Source organism: Meriones unguiculatus, chromosome 6 (assembly GCF_030254825.1).
Source record: "Meriones unguiculatus strain TT.TT164.6M chromosome 6, Bangor_MerUng_6.1, whole genome shotgun sequence".
Taxonomy (NCBI): Eukaryota; Metazoa; Chordata; class Mammalia; order Rodentia; family Muridae; genus Meriones; species Meriones unguiculatus.
Genome location: NC_083354.1, coordinates 114,896,678 through 114,906,750, shown reverse-complemented (window position 1 = coordinate 114,906,750; position 10,073 = coordinate 114,896,678). Strand labels below are relative to the sequence as shown.

Sequence of the window (10,073 nt, the reverse complement as noted above, 5' to 3'; positions counted from 1 at the left end):
GTTTCAGGGTACAAGGTCAACCTAGGATAAGCCTATAAAATAGCTAAATGTATTTCTGTATAACAAATGAACACATGGCAGGGTAGAGAAGGAAATTTGCACTCTGTTTTTGTTTTTGTTGTTGTTGTTATTTTGCATGTTTCATTTTGCTTATTTAATCTGCTTTCTGACTTTAAAAATAGGGTTTCTTTCCTATACTTTTAAACTTTATGGTGGACATTATCACTTGAATATCTTTTATATATTTGGGATTGTATTTTTCTTTTGATCTTTTTCTCTTTTATTAATTATTATTTATTACAATTTATTCACTTTGTATCCTGGCTGTGGCCCCCTCTCTGGTCTCCTCCCAATTCCACTCACCCTCCCTCTTCTCCTCCTATGCCCTTCCCCTAGTCCACTAATAGGGGAGGACCTTCTGATTTTTTTAAAGTTTATTCATGCTATGTGAATATGAATGCTATGTGAATGCTATGTTTGAATGTGAGGAACTAACACAGGTTCATTTATTTGAACACTTGCCCTTAGCTGGTGGTGCTGTTTGCGAAGTTCGGGGAACCTTTAAAGGTTCAAGCCCTTAGCCCTAAACAGAATATTTATATGACACCATCTGACTCCAAGGCTAGGGAAGCATCACAATAGGAGTAGAAAGATTGTAAGAGCGGAGCAGTAGTGACACATTGCCTTTAATCCCAGCACTTGGGAGACAGGCAGGTGGATTTCTTAAGTCTGTATCCTCTGTTTCCTGAGTATGGCTACAATATAACCACACAGGTTATTGCTCCTACCTGCTGTCATGTCTTTTCCATAACAATAACTGTGTCACCCTGGAACTCTAAGCCAAAGTAAACTTCTTCTCCCACAAGTTGAAACAAGCATCTAGTGAAGACAATTCACTACCGGTGTTTCCCTGTTTGATTAGAACTTATGGAACGGGTAATGACACCAACGTTCTTAGAAATAATCAGCAAAATCTCAAAAAATTCTTGCCATTTATACACTCATTGCAATTCAACTCAAGTAATGGATTGCTTGCTTCACATCTAGTTTTTACAGGAAACTATCATTCCCACTTCCAGAGTGAGTTTTACTGCATCATCCTCTTCAGTTTCACTACTTACATAAGCCAAATATTAAGGCTCACTAGATTGTTAATGTTATCAAGCAGATATTATATATATATGTGTTTATGTGTGTATGTGCATGTGTGTGTGTGTGTGTTTGGAAAAGTTGTCAAAATAAGACTTGATTCACTTTTACTTAAGTAAATGAAAAAACTCAAAGTTAATAATGGGATATTCCTCATACATTGTTGCCTGATGGTAACTGTCATGAAAGACTGCCCATGTCACAGTCTATACAGACATATTAAAAAACACTCAGATAGATATCACTGCTATTAATAATTACTGTGCCAATGATTGTTGTTTAAAACATTTGATATAATTTATCTTACTTCTTGAAAGCTTACCATTTTCTCAGCGCTGTCATATACAAACAGGTTTCCTTGCCACACATAATCCAAGTGCAAAGCTCTGCTATTCCCATCTCAACACTATTCTCACATAAAACTTCATTTTTCATGTGTTTCATCATCTCTGTGTTTCTATCAGTTCTCAGAATGAATAAGTAATGAATGAATGGTTACTACATCCAAGTGTAGACATTCTAGTAATAGAGTTCCATCCTTCTACCCTACTTGAACAGAGGTATATTAAAATACTTTACAGATCAACCCTGGTTTTTTTTCAAGTGTTTTTCTTACTCAGTGAAGTTAGAATTCATTTTCTCTTTACAGCATAACCATCACTCATTTTTTTGTCTATTTCAAATCTCTTTTGCATGATTTATGTATTATCCATACTGAAATAGTCATTGTTTACCCCTTTTTCTAGCTTCATGCATTTCTAATTCTGAAAGGTCCTTTTTAGCTTCTCTTGTCCCAGATTCCAATGTTCATAAGCATATCCATGTCTGAATGAACCATTTATTCAAGGAAAAATAATTGTTTTCTTACTTTTTTGACATCATGTTCAAATTTTCTGACAAAAACAACTTGAGGAAAAATTATTTTGGTTCTTTTCTTTATAGTTAGTAGTCTACTCTGACCAGGGAGTGGGGAGGGTTTATCAAGCAGAGCAGTTCAGATCAGACCATTTATTTACACAGAGCAAGAGAAGATGGGGCAATTAACAAGACAGCGCAAAAGCCCTGCCTCCATGATCTGCTTTCTCTAGCTAAGCTCTGCCTCAAAAATTTCTAACCTTCTCCCTGAATTCATACTAATATCATGACTTCAGCTCACGAGCCCAGTGTGGAGAGCATTTCATATTGAAATTATACTTATCTACAATGTTTATAAGCAGCATGTTTTCTAGAGATACAACTCGTAGCCCATTTTCCTAAAGTTCAGTTTTCATGAACCCCATATCACCTGTATATGCTCTTATGATACACAAAAAGTAAATTTATGTAGTAATTATTTTCAAATAAATTCACTCTTCTATCAAACTGAAAAATCTTTAAGAATACAAATCCTAAATTATTCAACCTTTTTGTTTTCCTCTGGTTTACTTGACAGTCTCTAAAACTACAAGACTTTAATAACTATTTTATATAAATAATCACTGTGGTCTTCAAGCTCTCCCATTTGGTCAATTGCCTTTTCTCAAAAATTTTTTTGGACATGAGGACTTCTGCTAGTACTTGACAGTGTTCAAAATTATGATGTAATATCCAGGAAAATAACATCAGAAAAATTTGGAGAAACACCATCTAAGAAGAGACAGATAACAATCCCAAGTACAATATAAAGAACAGAACAGTCATTTGAAAATATGAACTTAGCCCTAATAGTACTTGCATTAACTTGCTAAAAATCATAACATATGTCAAATTATGGTAGAATTTTTTTTTCTCTCACTACTCTTTAATGGTGTGTCTGAGGTCTTGTTATGATCAGCTTGGTCCTGTGGGTTGTGATTGCCCATTCCCTATGTCTGCACCTGGTCCTCCCTTCATGTATGTCAATATGTCATCTCTTCTTAAAAGGGCACCAAATGTACTGGAAAGAGTCCATCTTCTGTACCTCACTTTACCTTAATTACATTTGTGGGTGTTTATTTCTAAATACAGTCTGGGACACTGGGAGATGGAGTATTATTATTTACAATTTGGGTTCATTAAAACCCAATCATAGCTAAGCAATTATAATGCTTTTACAATTTACACAGTCACTCTGTACTGTGCGACTAAAATTCTTTCTTTGTGGAAATTATTTTATTTTAACAATTCCTAAAATCTCAACAATTAAATATGTGATTTCTTTACAAGTATTCTCTAGAAAAGTGGCATATCATTCACATAATTTATGATAAATGGCCTCTTTTAATGTCATTCTTCTCCGTAATCCCATCACATTTCAAAACCTTTACCATTCAGACCACTGACTCTGGGTACCTGTTGCACTATAGCCTTGGACTCCCTGAATCACTGTTTCTATGTGTTAAGGTTGAGGAATCACTTTCTAGAATATTTCACCTCAGTAATGCTGGTCTTTTATTTATCACAGCTGATATTTCAGCTGCAGGTAATGATCATTCATTATACCAGTAAAGCAAAGAAAGTTTCATATCACAGATTCCTAACTAAAAATATCACATAAACAACCCCAATATAGTCTCTGCTTCCCTCTGCATTCTTTCAGCATTCTTGTTTTCCAGGCTTCTACAGAGCATCCCATTAACCTCTGAGCCCTCTATACCATTTCCATAAAAGAGCTCTAACAATCTCTTCATATCCCCTGTTCCCCAAACAAACACCACGGTCTGCTGCACCATATCAGTAGCTCACTCTTTGGTACCTATTTCAGTGTATTTTTTGTCAATTTGGGTGATAGGTTATTTCCACCAACAAAATAAGCTAATCCAAACCAGATTAAGAGTATGAAAAGGCAGGTTTATTTGGGAACCAGGGCTTGTAGCACCCAGACTATGGTGGGCAGGGTTTTTAAGGCTTGTAGGTGAAGGAAAATGACCTTTCTGCCACATGCTTGACTCCTGCCAAGATATGACCATCTAGGGTAGGGGATTAGGTGGCTGGCACCTTCAGCTGAAGGAGGTTGGAGCACGTGTCAGGAATGCCAGGAATGCAGGCTTTCCTAAGAAGGGGCAGGGCTGGAGAGAGAATGGGATTTACCTGATCACTTGGTGGAGGGGGTGGGGGGGTGGGGGGGGGTGGGAGTGGGGGTGGGGACGACAATCCAGTGGTTCCAAACAACACTGAGACAAAGGCTGAATAATTTATTTCTTCCCAGTTCTAGAGGCTGACTATTGAGATACTGGCAAAAGTGATTTCTTTTCAGGTCTCTTCTGATTTGCTGGTCACTTTACTGGGTTTCTGTGTGAATTTTTTCTTTATGTAAAGTCTTGGCATATTTTTCTCTTTTTAAAAAGGCAGCAGTATAAATTGAGTTAAAACTGTACCCTTAGAGCTCCACCTAATCTTTGTCAGGTCCTTATGGGCTTCATATTTAGCAAAAAACTCTAACCTTATATAGATTGAGCAGGATGGGTTTATATGTTACAGATATACATATATTTTCATATACATGAAATTTATATATATTACAACAATTAAAGATATAGTGGTCATGAATTTGAAACACACACACATACAGAGAGAAAGAAAAAGAGAGACAGAGATGTTATTATTTATATAAAAATGATGCCATGTCCACAACAGATCTTATATGAAAGATCATATATGAAAGAGTTTATTCAGGGGAATGGAGGCGGAAGAGATTTAGAGCCTGAGTGTGCCATGAAGGCAGAGAGAGAGAAAAGAGGAGCAGAGGTCCTGGGCCCCTGGTAATGGTGACCAATGATGATATCACAGATGATTAAGCAACCTAGAAGTGGGCTAGTGCATTGACTTGTAAACTAACAATGGATACATGGGAAGAATTGAAAGGAGGAAAGGGAAGGGCAAAATAACATATTTTAAGTTCAAAATATTAAGTGGTGCAGAGAGATGGACCAGGGCTTAAGATTACTGCATGCTTTTAGGGAAGCCAGAATCAGTCACCAGCACCCACATGGTAGCTAGCTATATATAACCATATATATAACCATATAACCATCTATAACTGCACTTCTAGAGGACCAGATACCGATTTTCACATGGTACATAAATATGCTGAAAGACTAAAGAATTAAAACTTAGTTTTGTTTGTTCGTTTTTTTTTTTTTTTTTTTTTGGTATTGGTTCAAAGTGTAAAGCATGAACCTAAACAAAAGCCAGACGGGTGGAGACATGTCTAGCCACCTGTGTGGAAAAACCAGCCTTACTGCATTCCTTTCCTGCCCACTAGAGATACAATTGGTAGGCAAGGGCCCAGATTACCCTATCCCCTAGAACAGCCAAACAAGGGAAGCCAGACCATTAATGGTTTGGGGACCTTCCTATTGCCAATCAGTTCAAAATGCAACATCTCCTTTTTGTGTTTTAACCAATAGATGTTTGCCAGGCAGGAATTCCGCTGCTTTGGGCACATTTAGGGGGATCAGAATCTTTAAATCAACCACCTAATGTGAGCACGAGGCTCTTTGGTCTCAACCACTCTGGCAGTGAGGGTATGAACCCAAGCTAGCTTGTACATAAAAAGATCCTCATGTGTTCTGCAATGAATTCAACTCCTGCTGGTCTTTTGGAGTCTCTAAATCTGGTACAGCAATACATGCAGGCAAAATATACACATACAATAGAAATGAATAAAACTTCCAAAACAATGGAAATAAAATTATAAAAACTACATTTTAAAAATGTAAAAAAAAATTATTTGTACCAGACATTTTATATAATGTTCCCTCAAGAAAGACTCTCAAGGAGATAGCTCTACTGAGAACTATTTTCTCACACAAAATAAACCTAAGACTGGGCACATTTTCTGAGTATTGAGTTATTGTGTAAAATGTAGTATTGATTTTAGTCTAAGTATTCCTGTGGTTTGAGTGTTGAGAATAAAAAAAGAATATTTTTATGCTTTTAGTGTTTGGTGAAATTTTTTAAAGCTTGGAGAAATATTTCCTGCTGATTTAAATTTTTTTTCTATACTTGATTTTTAAATGAATTATTGATTCTCTTCTAAGATCCCAAATGATTTTTACTAAAATCCTTTTGAAGGGCAGTATTGACTATGTCCTAGGATGCATAAATTGTGGCCTTTTCAAATTTGAAACAATATGTAGACTTTTCAGTTTTCAAAAATAAAACAACACATTCCAGAAGCTTGACGTGTGATTTCCTTTCCAAAGTCAACTGCATGAAACAGCTAAACCTTAAGGCATTCTGCTGTGTTTCTCAGAGACAGTCAGAGCAATGACAAACACAAATGACAATCACAAAATACCACTGCAAGAGTCAGGCTCCTCACAATGCTCATCTTTCATTATGTCACTTACTGAAGTCTAAGGATAAAATATGTGATCATTCATCCGGATTTTTGGTATATTTATGATGTGTTCATTGGTATGCCACTTTGTTATTAGTGATTGGCTCACTAAACATATTCAAATAGCAAAGAAGCAGAACCATATTTTCATTTAAGTTGGGACTGCCCTACTTGCACAAGGTTTAAAAAACTTTGTGTCATGTGTAAGAACAACTTGAAAAGGCGGTCACCTTTATGCATAAAATTATAGTTAAAGCACATGGATCAGTTTTATTGCATATATTATTCTGTAAAACATTTACTGATCTCCTTCTCTACATATGTGTTCATCATGGCTTTTGCTTGTTTTCTTTTGCATGTGTATAATGAATGTGGCTCGGATTTCCTCCTTAGTGATTTTATTTATTTTAAATAATCACAAAGCATTAAAAATCACAACAATTGTTAACAGAATTTTGTTGAATCCCAGTATACCGAAAACTTTGAAACAAGGGTTTGATGTGTGCTACACACGAGGCTTCTCTTCTGGGAAAAGCTTGCACAGATCAAAGGTTCTCTTTGACAGGCAAGGATACAGAAGAAGCTGAAACGTCCTTTAGACATGCTTGTTTTCTGATTTCCCCTACTTGAGAAAAGAAAAGGGTTTTGACCAGGCTGTAAGACTCTCTAAGAATAGAGAAAAGTTTCTCAAAAGCACTGTAGTTTCTTTCCTGTGCCCTTCATACAAAGAGCCCCAGTACACACGGAACTGTGTGACATGAGGCAAAGGAGAGATAGACAGCTTTAACTTGGAATAATAGTTGACAATGCAGAACTCTCTTTACAAACAGTCTAAATTTCAGACAAATAACAATGGAGAAGAAAAACGCTTTCTTCTGGTGATTTGCCGAGTCTTGAGGCTTGAATTTGGATGAAAGTAACCAGTAAAGGAAAAACTGTAGAGAACTTTTGTTCTGTTCTTTTCTTTTTGTTTTTCTTTGAAATAAAAACAAAACAAAACAAAACAAAAAACAGCTTAATTATAGAGCAAATTTTTGGACCAGGCTGTTAAGGTTGGAATCTGGTATTACTGGATAGCTGCTGAGCTAGGTGATAAAAAAATGGCCTCACTTCTTCACTTGGGTTCCCTCCTCCATGCCTGGGAAACCCCAGATCCTCTAAGGAGTGTCACATAGCCCTGAGGGAGATTACAGGCCTAACCCTTTCTTGATAAGAAACCCATTCAGTGGGCACCTGGGACTCCTGGAAATACCCTCCATGTTAATGAGATGTCTTGGTACCCTAGCTTTCAACTAATGACATTTTCCCATACCTCAAACAGTAGCTGGAGACTTATTCTACCCCCCCAACCCCAACCATAACCTCTAGAATAATTAAGCACTGTGTTCCACCTCTTATGATAGAACTGTGCTTCTGTGTGTGAATGAAGTATCCCTGGCACTCCTAGCCCCATTAAATCAAACACATTCACTCCTCAAATCCCTCCCACTGCCCTAGGCTTATAAGTCTGTGCTGGGCAGCCCACAGACCTAATATTGCTGAGGTCTATAGACAGCTTCCTCAGTGTTAGTTATGTTAGTTAGCCAATCACTTTGTAACAAGCTTGCCCTTGCTGAATGTCATCCAATTGTGCAACAGCTGAGCTGGGAATTCCAGGTTCTTCCTCAAATCCCAATAAAAACCCTGCTGTGCAGCTGCCAGGGGCTCTTCTCTCTGATCCACCGCATCGGTGACTTTGGAGAGACTGAGCTTAAGCCAGAATAAAGCTCGTTGCTCTTGCATATGTGATCTGGATCCTGGTAGTCTTTGGGAACCCTAAGATCTGGTCATAACAGGCCCTTGTTGGTACCTGGCTCAGGTTTCAGATCCTTGAGCTCCTTGCTGCCAACTGGCCTGGTGCTGGCAGCTCAGCTAAAAGAGCAGTTACAATTATTGCAGAAAAATCATTTCTCCTGAAACTCTGGCTGAACTGGAGATCTCCTGGCAAGTATCTTGGTTCCATGTTCCACCCTTCTCACCCAGACACCCGGTGTTCCTGGGAGAGGTGAAACCTTTGACCCGGTGCTTCATACTTTTCTGCCCAGATGGAAATTGACCTTCCTAAGAGAGACGTGTACATTTCCAGCTGGGTGGCATCTGGGCTTCCCAGGAAATATGGAAGAACAGCTAATGTAAATGCACTGGAAAACAATTACTACAGTAATTACTGTAGTAATTACTACAGTATCCCAGTACCATTTGTGTTTATTATGAATTTTGTTTCAAATGAAACACAGTATACTAATAAGCTATGTTCAACATGTAGATGGCTTACCTGAAAGCTCAGCTTGACTTTAGGAGAATTAGGAACCATTCAAAAATCATACTTAGTAGGATGTATTCAGCTTTCATTGCTGTCACAGAGTTAATGAAAAGTGATGCAAAGCCTATTTGTTGTCCCAGAATGCAGAGTGAGAGAACCCTAATATCAAGGGGTCTGAGAGCTACATTTAAGTATAACTTGAATCCTGAATTTTCAGCTTCATAAAAGATACTTTATTCATATTTCAAGTACCAAAAATATCCATATCAACATTACAAATATTAACTAAAGGAAACACTGTAAGCTTCTTAATACTATGAGGAATATTTTTTGTACCATTAATGAACTTTATAAAAGAACTGAACAAAAGCGCTTCAAACATAATCATTATCCCAAAGACTAAACTCAATGGCACATTAGTATTTGTGATGCATTTAACTATAACATATATATCTTATTCATGGATGTTACTGTGCATTAGAATGTATGTATGAGTGAACTCAGTGGCCAGCTCTTTGATCACCTCCTCATAGTGGGGGACAGCCTTGCCAGGCCACAGAGGAAGATGATGTAAGCAGCCTTGATGAGACCTGATAGGCTAGGGTCAGATAGAAGGGGAGGCTGGGGCTCCCTCCCTCATCTCTTCCCAATCCTACTCTCCCTCCCTATTCTACCCCTATTCCCCTTCCCTAGTCCATTGATAGGGGAGGTCCTCCTCCCTGTCTATCTGACCCTAGCATGTCAGGTCTCATCAGGACTTAAATTGCTTCACATATTTTTGTCTTTACATATCACATGGCTCAATAAAACCACATAAAATAAACTTTAGCAGAGTACTGATATCCTACACCATAATTCAGTTTTTAAATAGAAAATAATGTCTTCTGAAACATGAAGAGGTTGATTTAAGTTCCCTGTGAACAGTTAAGAGTACCTTTGTTGACTGCCCCTAGAGGTGTTGCAGGTGTGGCTGCCGTATCGTAGGTGCCTTAGTATGTGGGGGAGAGGAGAGAGGCTATTTCCATGCTCAGCGCTCTGACTGTGAACATCCGAATGATTAGCAGCCTAACACTCCCTAAGAAAAAGTGAGCCTGAGACGACCACCAGGTCAGCACCAGGCAGGCCTGGGTTGGGGGGCAGACAATGCCCAAGATGGCCCTGCCTAGTTCCAAGATGCATGGGTTCAGCAAAGCACCTCTGAAACCACACCTGAGGTAACCCCAGACACTCAGAGACCCCAAGAGCCACAGAGAGGAACAAGTCAGTGGTGGAGAAATGGAAGAGAAAAAGAAACAGAAGGATGCGGACAAAATGAAGAGA

At 38.1% G+C, this 10,073-nt stretch overlaps 1 non-coding gene across 1 annotated transcript; it reads left to right on the top strand.

Moving 5' to 3' along the window:
- The first annotated feature begins 9,695 nt into the window (after positions 1–9,695).
- On the top strand, positions 9,696–9,826 carry LOC132654979 (small nucleolar RNA SNORA17). Its single transcript, XR_009592578.1, has one exon. It is a non-coding gene; the product is annotated as a small nucleolar RNA SNORA17 (small nucleolar RNA).
- Positions 9,827–10,073: the final 247 nt, after the last annotated feature.